Genomic DNA, 15,212 nt, shown 5'->3' with positions numbered 1-15,212 from the left:
ACAAACAAAACAAAACCCCTCTCTTAAAGATGCTAACACAGCAGAGCATGGTGTCTCCTGCCTTTATTACTAGCACTTGGGAAGCAGAGGGATCTCATGAATTCGATGTCAGCCTGGTCTACAAAGTGAGTTTTGGGACAGCCAGGGCTATTACAGAGAAAAAAATTATTCTAATAAAACTAAAGAGAGATAAGGAGGAAGTTAAGAAAATGATGTATAAATGAAAGATTATCTATCAGTATGAAGAAAGACACCCTGAAAATAAATCAAAGGCAATTCTGGGATGCGAAAGGAGCAATGAAGGAGAAACACCCACTAGCCTGTTCAAGCAGACAGAGAAAAGGATCAATAATGTGACAGAGCAAACAATGAAACAAGGTCCCCTGGAAGAAGGAAACAGAAAGAGCTGACTGAAGAAACTCGAGTAAAGCCTAAGGTACCTACATGATCAAGACTTTACACATGGGTCTATGAACATGTTGTGGTATTTCCTAAAGTAAGAGAGGGAATGGAAGAGAGGAAGATGAACTAATGAAAGAAAAGTGAATAATTCCAAACTTTGATTTCAAAAAATTTATATTAGCATCCAATATATTTAGCAAACCCTAAAATGAACTCAAACAGATCCATATGAAGTCACATTGTAATCAGACATCCTAGCTCATTCTCAGAGGCCAGAATCTTCCTGAGAAGAATAACATTAAAGACTGATTTTCCTATGGAAACATTCATGTAAGAATACTCCATAAAATATTAACTCCATATAAATATTATTGAACTCCATTAAGGTGAGGGGCAACATTTCATAAAATTTCAAAATAATTTCATGATAAAAATGTCAACCAGTGAGGAATAAGTGAAGCTACCCAATATTAAGAAAAGGCAAACACAAGATGCCTACAGCCAACATCGCACTGAGTGTTGAGAGATTGAGGGCTTCCTCTCTTTGTTTACTAACAAGGCAAGGATGACAATTTTGCCACTTCCTTTCAACATGTGCCTAAAGTGGTAGCCACATGAGTTAGAAAATAATAAGTAAATTTTAAAAACACAAATTGGAAAAGAGAAAATAAAATCCTGAATGCTCAGATATGATATAGTCTTAGATATGGAAAACTCTTCAAAAGACACACAGAAAAAGCCTGTTTATTTTAAGAAATGAATACGTAAGACAGCCCTATACAAAGTTACCAAAGTTAGTAGCATGAAAAAAGATCAAATCTTCAGAAATTAACTGAGGAGGCAGAAAATTTGAACATTGTATAATATTTCTGGAATAAATTAAAGAAAGCATAAATACAAGATCACATACCTTCATCATTTTCTAACAGCTCCACTAACTGGTGGAGTCATTCAAATATATGAGCCTCTGGAGGGGCATTCTCATTCAAATCATTTGAGCAGAATTTTGGCATCGTGTGAGCTTTTTGGAAGAGGCGTATGACTGTGGTTAGTGTTTGAGCTTTCAGAAGTTCATAGTATTCCTACTTAGTTCTCTTTGCCTCTTGACTGCTATCTCAGGATGTGAGACATCTTGCTCCAACATCATGTCTATCTGCCTTTTGCCAAGCTCCTCCCATGATTGTAAATGGTCTACCCCCAATACAATATTTCTGCTACTAAAAAATGAAAGTATAACTAAATGAAAATATCTTTCATGTTTCTAGTTGAAAATCTTAATATTGTTAAGGTGCTAATATCTTCCAAAGTAGTCTCCTATTTCAAACCAATCCCACCTAAATCCCAAGGTCATCTTTTCCAAAGGTAGAGAGAACATACTATAAAAATTGTTTCTAACGTCTAGGGACCTCAATGATCAAACTAATCCTGTAAAACAGAAACTCAAAAGGCCATAACATTCAAATTTACTGATTTGAAAATCTGGTGCAAAGCTAGAGTATTTGAAATCAATATGATACTGGATAGACCCATAAACCATTCTATTCTAATGCAATACTCTAATAGAATTGAAAAGAATACATAAGAAAACTCATAACAAAGTTAGGCAAAATTGAATGGTTTTTCACTGGGGTACAAAGATCAATTAAGGAGGAATTGACAGGTTTTACAAAATGACTGAGGAAACTGGATATCCACATAGTAAAAAGAACATTAATTCAAATACTACAAATAGTTTTTAATGCAAGCTGATTCAAAGAAATGAATGTAAAATGTATAACTATACAATTAATTGAGATAATAAGTCAGGGTAAAGAAAGAACATATGAGCAAGAGCCATCAGTTAGAGGACATGACAATGCAGTCACAGGGGAAATGTTGGACTTTTACACTTGATACTACACTTGATCTTAGCCAAAAGGCCGAGAAGCGATGAAATGTTGGACTTTTAAATTGTCTGTTAATATGCAACAAGTAAAAATCAATAAAAAGTAGATGATATCTCTGATAAAGTAAACACATTAAGATGTTTCCAAGGAATTCTGAAATTCATCAATAATTGTAGATGTAAGTCAGAAAAAAAGATTTGAATATGCATTTGTCAGAAGATGCTAAAAAGGCCAGCAAGAAAATGAAAGATGCTCAACATTACATCATTAAGAAAATGCAAAGTGGAACTGTGATGTAATTAATTCCTATCATACTGGATGCTATAAAAATATTATAAAATAGAGTAGCAAGGGTGCGGTACGTCTTTCAATACAGCATATGGTGGACATGCAGCATGCTGTAGCTGTGAGTGGGAAACGGACCCAGGAATCCTCAACAAGACATTACCACTTACCCAAGAACATTTACTCCAAAGAACCAACAGCTAGGTCTCAAAGAGATATTTGTATATTAGAGTTCACGGTAGCATCATCATCCACATACCCGAAAGGTGGAAACTAATTGTGCATGAAGGCATAAGCAGGTATGTGAAGTGTAAAATATATATATACATATGCTCTCCCTTCAAGAGGAGGATACCCTGAATATCCAGTATGCATGAACCTGGAGGAAAGCCAAAGGGAGAATTAATCTTTAGTAAGCATTGAGTTCCTCTTTTTTCATAATAAAAAAGAATGGATGAGACAGACGCTGGTGCAGTTACTCTACAACTTGAGTGTATTTAGTACTTAACTACATATTTTTTACAAAGTCACTGAAGACAACTTTAAGCATTTTACTAAAATAATGGTTAGAATGTGGCTGGTCCTTTCCTTAAAGAATCTAGCATTACAGTAAAGGACATAGAAAAAAAATGCAGCAGGGTGTTCTGAACAGGGAAGATGTTGACCAGTTACACAAAGAGCCCTCACAACACCTTGTGTAAAAAGGAAATTGGGCAGGTCACACAGGCATTCAGCTTAGTGGAGGACAACATTATAATTATGCAAGTAACTTTCTTATTGCCAACTTTCTAAGTGCTGTGAAAGATACTTATAGTAAGTGAAGAGAATATGTAAAACAAACAAACAAAAAAAGACATCACTTATCCCAGAGTCTAAGGGATGACTTCCCTAAGACGCTAATTTGAAAACAGGAAGCTGACAATTATCAAAACTATATTTTGATTGATTGTGATTTTCTGTAGCAGTCTCTATCTGCCAGGGAGAGAGGTTTCTGAGAGAAGGTGTTTGAGAAAGACTTGAAGTCAAATTGTGGGTCCAAGCTGGCAGCCTAGGTTCTGCTGAGATGGCTATTCAGACTGTTGGCTCTCAATCTCTCTCTCTCTCTCTCTCTCTCTCTCTCTCTCTCTCTCTCTCTCTCTCTCTCTCTCTCTCTCTGTGTGTGTGTGTGTGTGTTTGTGTGTGTGTGTGTCTGCGCGCGCGCGTGTGTGTGTGTATTCATATGTGTTCTGTTCTGCTCTAGACAGCTTTTTCTTGCTATTCTAAGAACTCTCTGGTTGAGACAGCTCTCTCTCCTCGTAAAAAATTGTAAAAAGCTATGTGTTTTCTGACCAAGTCAGAAAAAGTTGCTATAAAAAAAAATCGGATCTTACAACCTAGTCATAAATTCTGTTAGAAAAGATTGTTGAAGAGCTGTTTTCACTCTCCAAAGATCTCCAGACATTCCAGCTGTCTCTAGAATAAATTCTAAAGAATTGCCATCACTCACCTCATGTAGACCAAAAGTACAGGTTTTTATTTACATATAAATTCAGTCATTTACTTCAGGTTTCCCTTTGAATATCTCTTGAATCAGCTCCCCATGAACCCAGCCACTTAGTTCTTAGGAAAAGGCAAACACACATTTTTCTTTTAACATATCAAAATAATTTAGATATCTTCCTGCCTCCATTAAACACAGACTATAAACTAGCTGGGTGGAACCCTATCCTGAAATTATCATTTCTACCATACCTTGGCCTAGACTAGCTGTGTCCCAGGCTGAACTTGAACCCTGGAATCTACCTGTTTTTGTTTCTCCCTGTCTTTTTAGCTCTCTGACAAGCTGGTTCATAGTTTAGATGTCTTTGTTCTTTTAAATTCATGAAACCTCTCATAATTCATACTGCCTCTATATTTTCACATTGTTGAGAAATTATACATTTGTATACTCATGTTTTCAGAGTTCTTTTGCACAGCCTTAGGAGACGTCCTGAAGGTCCTAGAATTTACCATTTTGCTGAGACATAGCCACAGCGCTGATTCCTGGACTTGTGCTGTCTGATTATCATGTATTCATTAATGTTAGCAGGGAGGATATTCCATAGAAGGAAAGAGTCCTCCACTGCTAATACTGGTTCCAGAAAATATGTATATTATCACACAAACAAGCCTTACACCCACTGCAGCCATCCAACCTCATGGAGGCTCACATAGGGACCATGTACCAGGGAAAGGAACCATGTTACTCTATCCCCACCAAGGCCACACCTGGATCGGCATCTATGGCTATAAGCAATGAAGACCACACTTATCTGGGAGCATAAGGCAATTGTTTATATATTGTTGTTAGGAATTATATTGGTTTAGTGAGTTAGTGGTCTTAGATTTCCATCCAATAACCTTGACTTCACTACCACAGAGCATCCAAGTCCAGTCACAGTGGGTATATCCCAAAACACTTCTGCAGCTCCCATTCAGGGAACTCCATGAAGGAGAGGGCAGAAAGATTATAAAAGCCAAAATAGATTATGAGATTTTTGTCTCCAACTAATAACAGAAGCTACTATCCTAAAGTCTCACCAACACAACCTCACAAATATTACCAAAAAAGATAACAAAAATGGACATGTCGAAATAGAAGGGGAAAAGCCCAGGAAGCCTCAACCCTCACAAAAAAAAATCTACAAGCAAGGATAAAACCTGAGATTAGAAGTAGTCTTTGTCAAGGGAAAACAAACCATTTGGTTGTCCACTGACAATTGATCAGACCTGAAAACATACACAGAATGACATTATATGAACTGAAAGTATTGTATTTAGGAATATATGCACATATATGTGCATATGATGACTATTAGTGAAAAAAGACAGAATTTGAAGGAGAATGAGGAGAAATATATTGGAAAGATTGGGGGAAGAAACAGGATCAATTTTGTAATTACATAATCTCAAAAATTGAATAAATAAATTTACTTAAAACTAAAAAATATAGAAAATCTAGAACCTGTCAGAGCTTATTTACTTGCTCTAGAAAACCAACATAATGTGATGGTATATGAGAAGTACCACACTTTAGCTCTGGAGTAAGGAAGGGAAAACATTCTGGGATCATGCAAACGACCTAGGAAATTCTTCAGAGAAATTTTTAGGACTGAACTCCAACAATCTCCCAAGGTCCCTTGATGGACCCAAAGTGAGGATGAGACTTTGTGTGAGATCTTATTTCCATTAAGGTGAATCCATTTGGCTGCTAGGGAAGGCTGCAGATGGACTCCCAAAGTGGATTAAACCTGATATGCATTCTTTCCAAAAAATAAAGTAGAAAGAAATAGCAAAAAGAAATACACAAAACCCACAGTAAGACAACTCTTATTCACATGGTTTCAAATGCTGTGGTCTGCTTGTTAGACCACTAGCTTACCACTAGTCAAAAGAACTTACGATGTCTTCCCAGAGAGTTACTGAATGCTTCTTCTGCATTTTGGCCAGACATAGACTTGATTAATCAAACATCTCTCAAGGCTTTTCTTCAATCCTCTATATTTCAACTCAAAAGTTATAAAACAAAGAATGTTCATGAGTCACTTTTGTTTTAGGAAACGCACCTTAGCTTATAGGCACAGTTTCATAGAGCTATAAAACTTGATTGTATTTTGGAGATGGCCCATTTCTGGTCTAGTTTGCTTTCAACTGCCAGCAAAACTACCATGACTACAAGCAATTTGGGGAAATAAAGGGTTTATTTGGATTACAGATTATGGTCCGTCCTGCATGTAGGAAATTCACAAGAGGACCTTATCACAGAAAAGAGAAATAAAACCAAAGAACTCGGGGCTCCCATTGGAGGAATTACAGAAAGGATTGAAGGAGCTGAAGCTTGCAACCCCATAAAAACAACAGCACCAACCAACAAGATCTCCCAGGGACTAAACCACGACCAAAAGACTATACTTGGACAGACCCATGGCTCCAGCTGCATAGGTAGCAGAGGATGGCCTTGTTGGGCACCAATGAGAGAAGAAGCCCTTGGTCCTGCCAAGGCTGGACCCCCCCCCCTAAAATAGGGAATGTCAGGGCAGGGAGGTAGGAAAAGGTAGGTGGATGGGTAGAAGAACACCCTCATAGAGGAAGGGGGAGGGAGGATGTGATAGAGGATTTATGGACAGGAAACTAGGAAAGAGGATAACCTTTGAAATTTAAATAAAAAATCCAATAAATAAAAAAATAACAAACAAACAAACAAAGAACTCTGTTCAGTGGCTTGTTCCAAGGCTCAAGCTTAAAAATGCCAGTCCCATTAGTTCCCATGGATCGCACCACCCACAGTGGACTGGGCCCTCCTATATCAACCAGCAATCAAGAAGATGCCCCCCATGAACATGCCCACAGGCCAATCTAATGAAGGCAATTCTTTAATTGAGATTCCTTCATCCTAGATATATTTAGGTTTACGTCAAGTTAAGAAAAACCATGATAATATTGTTATATAAACTTTTAGAATTTTTTATGCTACTGTTCTCTACCTTCTTTGGTTGGTAACATTACCAAAACTTCAAATACAAGGAAAATAAATTTAAAATATTTTCTTGTATGCAACATGCATATTGTAAAATATGATTGTGTATATGCTTGTGTATAATATACAGTTCTGTGTTTCAATATGGCTATGTGAAAAAGTTTAGACAGTAGATGCATTTTTTTTGTTTCCTAACAGGTCATTTAATCTGACTATCACGTCATGTATGACTCATGACAGAAATCTGTGAGTAAAATGGACTTCTAAAAACTGCATGAGAATAGAAAATAATCAGAAAATAAGTATCACCTGCTAGACACATACAGACATTTTCTTGAATGACTCCCTAAACAATGTAGCAAAATTATTTATATAGAATTTATAATGTATTGGGTATAAGTAACCTAGAAAGAATTTAATGAATAAAAGAGCACATCAGTTAAATGGTTGTTTTATATACCATTTGACGTCATTCTTTGAAAACTTCCATTATGACTTTGGCAGTGATTACAATCATTTGCATCCCTACAGTATATAAAGTTCCCATTTGTTCATTTTCTCACAAAAATTTATTCCTATTTCTTCTCCTGAAGACTGATATTATGGCAGGATGAACTGGAACTTCAATGTCTTTGATTTGCATTTCTCAAATACCTAAAGGGACAGAGTATTTTTCTACTTGTTTTGGGCAATTATATTTTCTCTTCAAGCGTTCTCTCTTCATTTTATCAGAATATTTCTTTATTGGAGTGTTTATTTTCTTTATATTTTCTTAGTTCTTTATATATTCTAGATATGAATCTTCTACCAGATTCATAACTTGAAAAGATTTTTGCAATTCTGTGTACTTAACAACTAACATGTTTAAAGCCATGGATGTCCATTAACCAATATCTACAGAGCTTTCTTATCCCAATGACTATTCATTTGCAAACTCATTAATATTATAGCAATGTAACAAATCACTGGGATTTAGGTAGAAATATAAATGTCAGAATTCATTCAGTGCAAATTTGATGATGCAAATGTATTTTTAATTTTTATTTTTTTATTTTTTGGTTAATTTTGGCATTTTGCTGAATCATGAAAATTTAATTTTTAGTTTATATGAATGTATGTGCCTGCATTCTTCCTTTCTGTCAACCAGTGACTAGTACTTTTTCCTACTTACTATTTCATTAGGAGTTATTATAAAATGAAAACTTACATTGTTCTTTGTGAACTGATAATTCTAGATTACCAATCTATACATATGCAAACTCTGTATGATGGTTTTGTTTAGAAAAAGAAAGCCTTTAGCTGAAAAATTCAAGATTTTCAAAAAAATCAGGAGTCGTTTCCTAGGGTGCAACTCTGGGAGAGAAAATTGGCTTGCTAGCAATATAGTCACTGGCAGAAAATTATCTGACATTGATGTATAGCATTGATGGTATGGCACCCCAGAGTCATGGCTTAAAGGCTGAACTCTTACTTCCCTACCCTTTCTATACCAGAACTAACTGATCATTTCTGTAATCATCCATGGACTGCAGAAACCACCAGGCCGTAAGCCCAGGAAGATAGATAATGCCTCTCATGATGGCTAGGGATACCTTCTTTAGTAAAGTGGTATTCTTTTTAGGAAGATAAATCAAGGGTGTCTCCCACAACTTTTAAACCTCAAATCATGAAGGATGTTTACACATTTTACTTCCCACATTTACATTTAACATATAATAAGGTGAAAATATCCAAACTCATTTCAGGCTTAAAAGGCAAAAAGCTGTCGTGCAAATTGCCTGCCTTTTGTAAAATTGGTTTTCCTGAGAACATGTTTTAGAACTAAATGTAAAACATTCAATTAAAACACTTACTTGTGTGGGGGGAACATTTACTTGTATAAACATTTTACAGAAATCCAGTAATCAGACTATTGGAGAAGAAACATGAAAGATAAAATGTATATAAAGACAGGAAAGTATCCATGAGCCTGTAACAAGGCCTATTAAAGATCTATGATGAGCAGTATTAGTCAAATTTGTACAACTCAGGGGATTGCAGTAAATATCATATAATCATTGCTCTGTTGAACGACTGAAGCAAAATGGGAAGTTTTTGCACATAGGCTATTCAAGGGTATTAAGCTTGAAATAGTGGTGACTCCATGTTAGTGTCAAGGTCATGGCAGAGAGATGCACATGTGCCACCCCAGCAACAATACAGAACACATTTCCCATCCCTGGTCTTATAGCCATCTCCAGAGAATGGGTGTTTAATGACTGTTTCACCTTACACGTATTTAATAAGGTTTTAAAATTATTATTTCCAGGCTTCATGCAAGAACATTTGAACAAATGCTTAGATTTTAATTACACAAGTTCAGAGATCTATGTTAAGTTTCTTTCCTAATCTTTAGAGATATATGATGCTGGTGGATTTCAAAAGTACAAACTAATCTGCACAGTTGGGGTGCTATGTGCCATCCAAAGATCATGAAATTAATGAGGTCAACTTGAAAGAGGCTACATTTTCTTGAACTGGTTGGATTTGAGAAAAAATAACTGATTTCATGTATTCTTAAAACATTTTTATTAGTTATTTAATTTTATGATACTGGTCTAAAGGTTAGTTGAAATATAACTCTCTGTGTGTCCCTCCTCCTCTCCCTCCCTCCCTTTCTCCTTGCTCCATCCTCTCCTTCCTTCCCTTCCTCCAATTCTCAAAACCTATTTTTAATTTTAATTCTTTCCTCATATATTACATTCTGACTACAGTTTCCCTCTGTCCATTTCTCCAAGTCATTCCCCCATGTTACCACTGCCCCAGGTCAACTCTTGTTCTATTTTCCTTTAAAAAAAATAGTAGGTCCCCCTGCAAGGCATACCTACCCAACATAGCCTAAGGAGATCTAGTAAGTCTAGGCATAAACCCTCACATCAGGACTGGACAAGGCAACCAGCAACCCATTAGAAAGAAAAGAGTATTAAGTATAGGCAAAAGAGTCAGAGGTACCTTCTCTCCCATTGTTGGAAGTCCCACAAAACCACCAAGCTACATAATCACATGGTATATACAGAGGACTGAGCTCAGACCCATACCGAGTCCACATTTGTTGCTTCAATTTCTGTGAGACTTAGAAGCCCTGCTTAGTTGATCTTATGGTTTGTGTTGCCTCAACTCCCCTGGCTCCTGCAACCCTTCCACTCCTGTTGTAGGGTTCCCTTGGTTCTGCCTAGTATTTGCCTATGGGTCTCTGCATCTGCCCCCATCTATTCCTTGAAGGCAACCTTCTGATGACAATTGGGGTAGGCACTGATCTCTGCTATAACAGGAAATCATTAGGAATGATTTCATTAACTTTTTTTGTCAGTTGTGTTTGGTTCTATCCTGGGTCTCTGGGTTGTCCTGCTTCCAGTTCCTGACTATGCAAGCAATGCCAACCATGCGATCCCTCTCATGGAATAGGCCACAAGTTGGACCAGTCATGAGTTTGCCATGCACACAGTGTGGGTGCTACCGTTGCCCCAGCACATCCTGAAGGCAGAACAGATCATTGGATGAGTTTTGTGTCTGAGTTGATGTCCCAGGCCCACAGCCAAAAGTTTTGCCTGGTTTTAGAAGATGGCAGGTTCAGGGTCCACATCACACCTTACTTCACTATGATCACTCTTTTAGATTTCAGGAGTATAGATCCCAGTAAGTTTCCACTGCACTAGGTTTTGACATTACCCCTGCCCCCCAAACACTCCCAATTCCAGTCATTTTTCCCAGTACCTTAATCTACTTATCTTTCTCACCCACTGCCTGATCTCTTATTGCCATCCCCACCCACCCTGAGATCACCCACAAAAACTATTCTATTTCCTCTTCCCAGAGCGATCCATGCATACCCTCTTCAGCCCTCTTGTTGCTATTTAGTGTCTCTGGGTCTCTGGATTGTAACATGATTGCTCTTTATTTAATGGCTAAAGTCCACTTATAAGTGAGTACATTCCATGTTTGTTTTTCTGGGTCTAGGTTTCCTCACTCAGGATTATTTTCTTCTACTTTCATGCATTTGCCTGTGAATTTCATGATGACATCACTTTTACCAGTTGAGTAATACTCCATTGTATACATGTATGACATTGTCTTTATCCTTCAGTTGAGGAACATCTAGGTTGTTTACAATTTCTACCTATTGTGAATAAAACCTCAGTGAACATGATTGAGCAAGTGTCCTTGTCTTAGAATGGAGCACCCTTTGGGTATTTTCCCAAAGAATGGTATAGTTGGGTCTCGGGGTAGATCAATATGATATTTTCTGAGAAAATTGATTTTTATAGTGGCTATACAAGTACAGTCATCAGTACTGAAGAAGTGTTCCCCTTGTTGCACATACTTGCCAGCCTAAGCTTTGCCTGTGTTTTTGATTTTAGCCATTCTGACAGATGTACAATGAAATCTCAAAGCAGTTTTCATTTGCATGTCCCTGTTGGCTAAGAAGGTCAAAGATTTCTTTAAGTCTTTCTCAACAATTTGAGATTCCTTTGTTGAGAATTCTCTGTTCAGATCTGTACCACATTTTTAATTGTGTTATTTGGTTTGTTGATGTTCAATTTCTTGAGTGCTTTATATGTTTTAGATATTAGATGTCTGTCAGATGTGGGATTGGTGAAACTCTTTTCCCATTCTGTAGGTTGCCATTTTGTTCTATTGATGGTGTCCTTTGCCTTTATTACCATATCTGTGTAGTATAGCTGTAAATAAGAAATGGCAATACCCCTGATATATATATATATATATATATATATATATATATATATATATATATATATATATATATATACACATATATATGTGTGTGTGTGTATACAATTATATACACATAACATTATAATTTACTGGGTATTTTGTTTTATCATATAAAGTTGGATATTTTTCAAAGTCTGTAAAGAATTATGTTTGAAATTTGATGTGGATTGAATCAAATCTGTAGATGCTTCTAGTCTCAATAACATTGTTACATTTTTATTAATCACTTTATTTATTTACATTTCAAATGTTATCCTCCCTCCCATTTCCCCTATCTACAAATTCCCCACCCCTTACCCATTCCCCTTTGCCTCTAAGAGGGTACTCACCTATCAAGCCTCCAAAGGACCAAACACATATCTTCCCACTAAGGTCAGACAAGGCAGTTCTTTGCTACATATGTATCAAAAGCCATGGACCAGCCCATGTGTGCTCTTTGGCTGGTGACTTAGTCCCTGGGAACTCTGAGGGGTCCAGTTAGTTGATACTTTGATCTCCCTATAGAGCTGTAATCCCCTTCAGCTCCTTCAGTCCTTCCTCTAATTTCAGACCAATTTCACTTATGAAAATTGATGGAAAAATACTCAATGAAATAATCACAAACTGAACCCAAGAACACATCAAAATGATCATTCAACATGATCAACATAATCATGGAATAAGCTTCATTCCAGGGATGCAGGAATGTTTCAGTATACAGAAATCCATCCACATAATCTACTATATAAACAAACTCAAAGGAAAAAAATCACATAATCATCTCATTAGATGCTGAAAGACCTTTGACAAAATATAACACACTTTCATGTTAAATGTCTTGGATAGATCAAGAATTCAAAGCACATACCTAAACATAATAAAAGCAATACACATCAAACCAACAGCCAAAATCATATTAAACTGACATAAACTTGAAGCAATCCCACTAAAATCAGCGGCTTATTCTCTCTCTACAAATATGGAAGAATCATCACGTCTGATGGTTTGTATTCTTACTGAGTAGATTGATGGAAGGTATGGGCAAATTGTTTGTAAGAATGAGATGTTTTGAAATTGCCATTGAAGACAAGGGATGAAACAGCTGACACTTCATTAATAAAACCAAGTCTCTTATGTATAAACTTGGATTATATAAATTATCTTGAATTTTGTATCTGAGGTTACTTGAGAAATTGGAGAGGAGGGAAGCTGGAACTATAAAATCCATGAGCCCTGATTCGAATAAGACATCAATTAGTCAAATAAGATTGAATATGTAGTCTTCAAATGCAAGAATCAAATTAAATCTTCTCAGAAAATAAAGCTTTCTCGACTTCTCTTCAGTACTAAATCTCAGTTTCACACTAGTTTCCTTTTAATCATCTACTGCCATTCCTAGCAAAGGAAACTGAGACTTCTGAGAATTAAGATTTCACTGCAAATTCTTTGGCTCCATCTTGTTTCACCTTCGTTCTGAATATGACATCTTTGAAGCCCATTCTTTCTTGCCTTCATAAATTGTTTTCATTGACTCTTAGAGCAACTGCCATTTCTTTTTTAATTATTTTCCTGCTCCATTGCAAATGTTGACATATTCCACTGTTGGGATTTGAAAAATTTTCCTGTTCCCCATAAAATTTCAAATGTTCATACCATACATTCAGTATTTCGTTGTATATCCTTCCCAAATGTACAACTAAAAAGGTAGGAAAATTCCAACACAATTCTTCACTGATATGGAAAGAAGAATTCTCAACTTCATATAGAAAACCAAAACAAAACAAAACAAAACAAAACAAAACAGGATAGCAAAAACAATTCTCAGCAATAAAAGAACTTCTCAGGGAAACAGCATCCTTGACCTCAAACTGTACTGTAAAGCAATAGTAATAAAAACCACATGGTAACGGTATACATACAGACAAGTGGATCAATGGAATAGAATTGAATCAGTCTGGCAGTTCCTCAGGAAATTGGACATGATACTACCTGAGGATCCAGCTATACCACTCTTGGGCATATACCCAAAAGAGGCTCCAACGTATAACAAGGACACATGCTCAACTATGTTCGTAGCAGTCTTATTTATAATAGCCAAAAGCAGAAAGAACCCAGATGTCCCTCAACAGAGGAATGGATATAGAAGATGTACACTCCATATACACAATACAGTACTACTCAGTCATTAAAAACGATTACTTCATGAAATTCTTAGGCAAATGGATAAAACTAGTAAATATCATCCTGATTGAGGTAACCCAATCACAAAAGAACACACATGGTATGTACTCACTGATAAGTCAATATTTTGAAAAAAAGCTCTGAATACTCATGATACAACTTACAGACCATATGAAGCTCAAGAAGAAGAAAGGCCAAAGTGTGGATGCTTCAAGCATACTTAGAAGGGGGAACAAAATAATCATAGGAGGTAGAAGGTAGGAGGGACTTGAAAGGAAAAGAGGAGGGGGAGAGGAAAAAAGGGGGACAGGATCCGGTGTGGGAGGAGATAGGGGAAATGTACAGAGGGTCAGGAATTTCAACATTGGTGTGTAGCAGTGGGGGATGGGAAACTGGAGGTAACTATCAGAAAGTCCCAGATGCCAAGAAAGTAGAGGTCGCCAGGACCCAAAAGGGATGAGTTTAGCTGAAATGCCCCACTAAGGGGAGCAGGAACCTGTAGAGACCATATCCAGACGTTTGACATGGCCCCTGGTTGGGAGATGGAGCCACCTATCCTTCTCAAAAATTTAAGCCAGAATTGTTCCTATCTAAAGGAAATATAGAAACAAAGAGGAGAGCAGAGACTGAATTAAAGGCTATCCAGAAACTGCCCCACCTGGGGATCCATCCCATATGCAGCCACCAAACCCAGTAACTATTGCTGATGCCCCGAAGTACTTGCTGACAGGAGCCTGATATGTACATCTCCTGAGAGGCTCTGCTAGAGCCTTACCTATATAGATGCCAACCATCGGACTGAGGATTGAGACCCCAATGAAGGAGTTAGGGGAATGACTAAAGGAGCTAAAGGGGTTGGCAACCCAATAAGAACAACAATACCAACCACCCAAAGCTCCCAGAGCTCCCAGGGACTAAACAGCCAACCAAACAATACACTTGGAGGGACCCATGGCTCCAGCTGTGTATGTAGCAGGCCTTATCTGGCATCACTGGGAGCAGAGGCTCTTGGTCCTGTGAAGTCTTGATACTCCAGCAGAGAAGAATGCTAAGCGGTGAGGAAGGAGCGGGTAGGTGGATGGGGGCGCACTCTCATAGAATCAGGTAGGAGGGGGTGGGATAGGGGGTTTTGGGAGGGGGAAACCAGAAAGTTGATAACATTTGAAATGTAAATAAATAAAATAACTATCAAAATATTTTTAAAAAAACAA

At 37.2% G+C, this 15,212-nt stretch overlaps 1 long non-coding RNA gene and 1 pseudogene across 1 annotated transcript in view; both read right to left on the bottom strand.

Moving 5' to 3' along the window:
* The window catches only part of LOC108350092 (uncharacterized), a 74,192-nt gene that overhangs the window by 54,548 nt on the left and 4,432 nt on the right, over positions 1-15,212 (bottom strand). The window lies entirely within an intron of this gene.
* On the bottom strand, positions 2,273-2,333 carry Rnu2-7 (RNA, U2 small nuclear 7; annotated as a pseudogene).

The sequence above is a fragment of the Rattus norvegicus genome, chromosome 2 (genome assembly GCF_036323735.1).
Source record: "Rattus norvegicus strain BN/NHsdMcwi chromosome 2, GRCr8, whole genome shotgun sequence".
In the NCBI taxonomy this organism is placed as follows: domain Eukaryota; kingdom Metazoa; phylum Chordata; class Mammalia; order Rodentia; family Muridae; genus Rattus; species Rattus norvegicus.
Note: the sequence above shows the minus strand (reverse complement) of the source record. Positions and strands in the feature narration are given on the sequence as shown.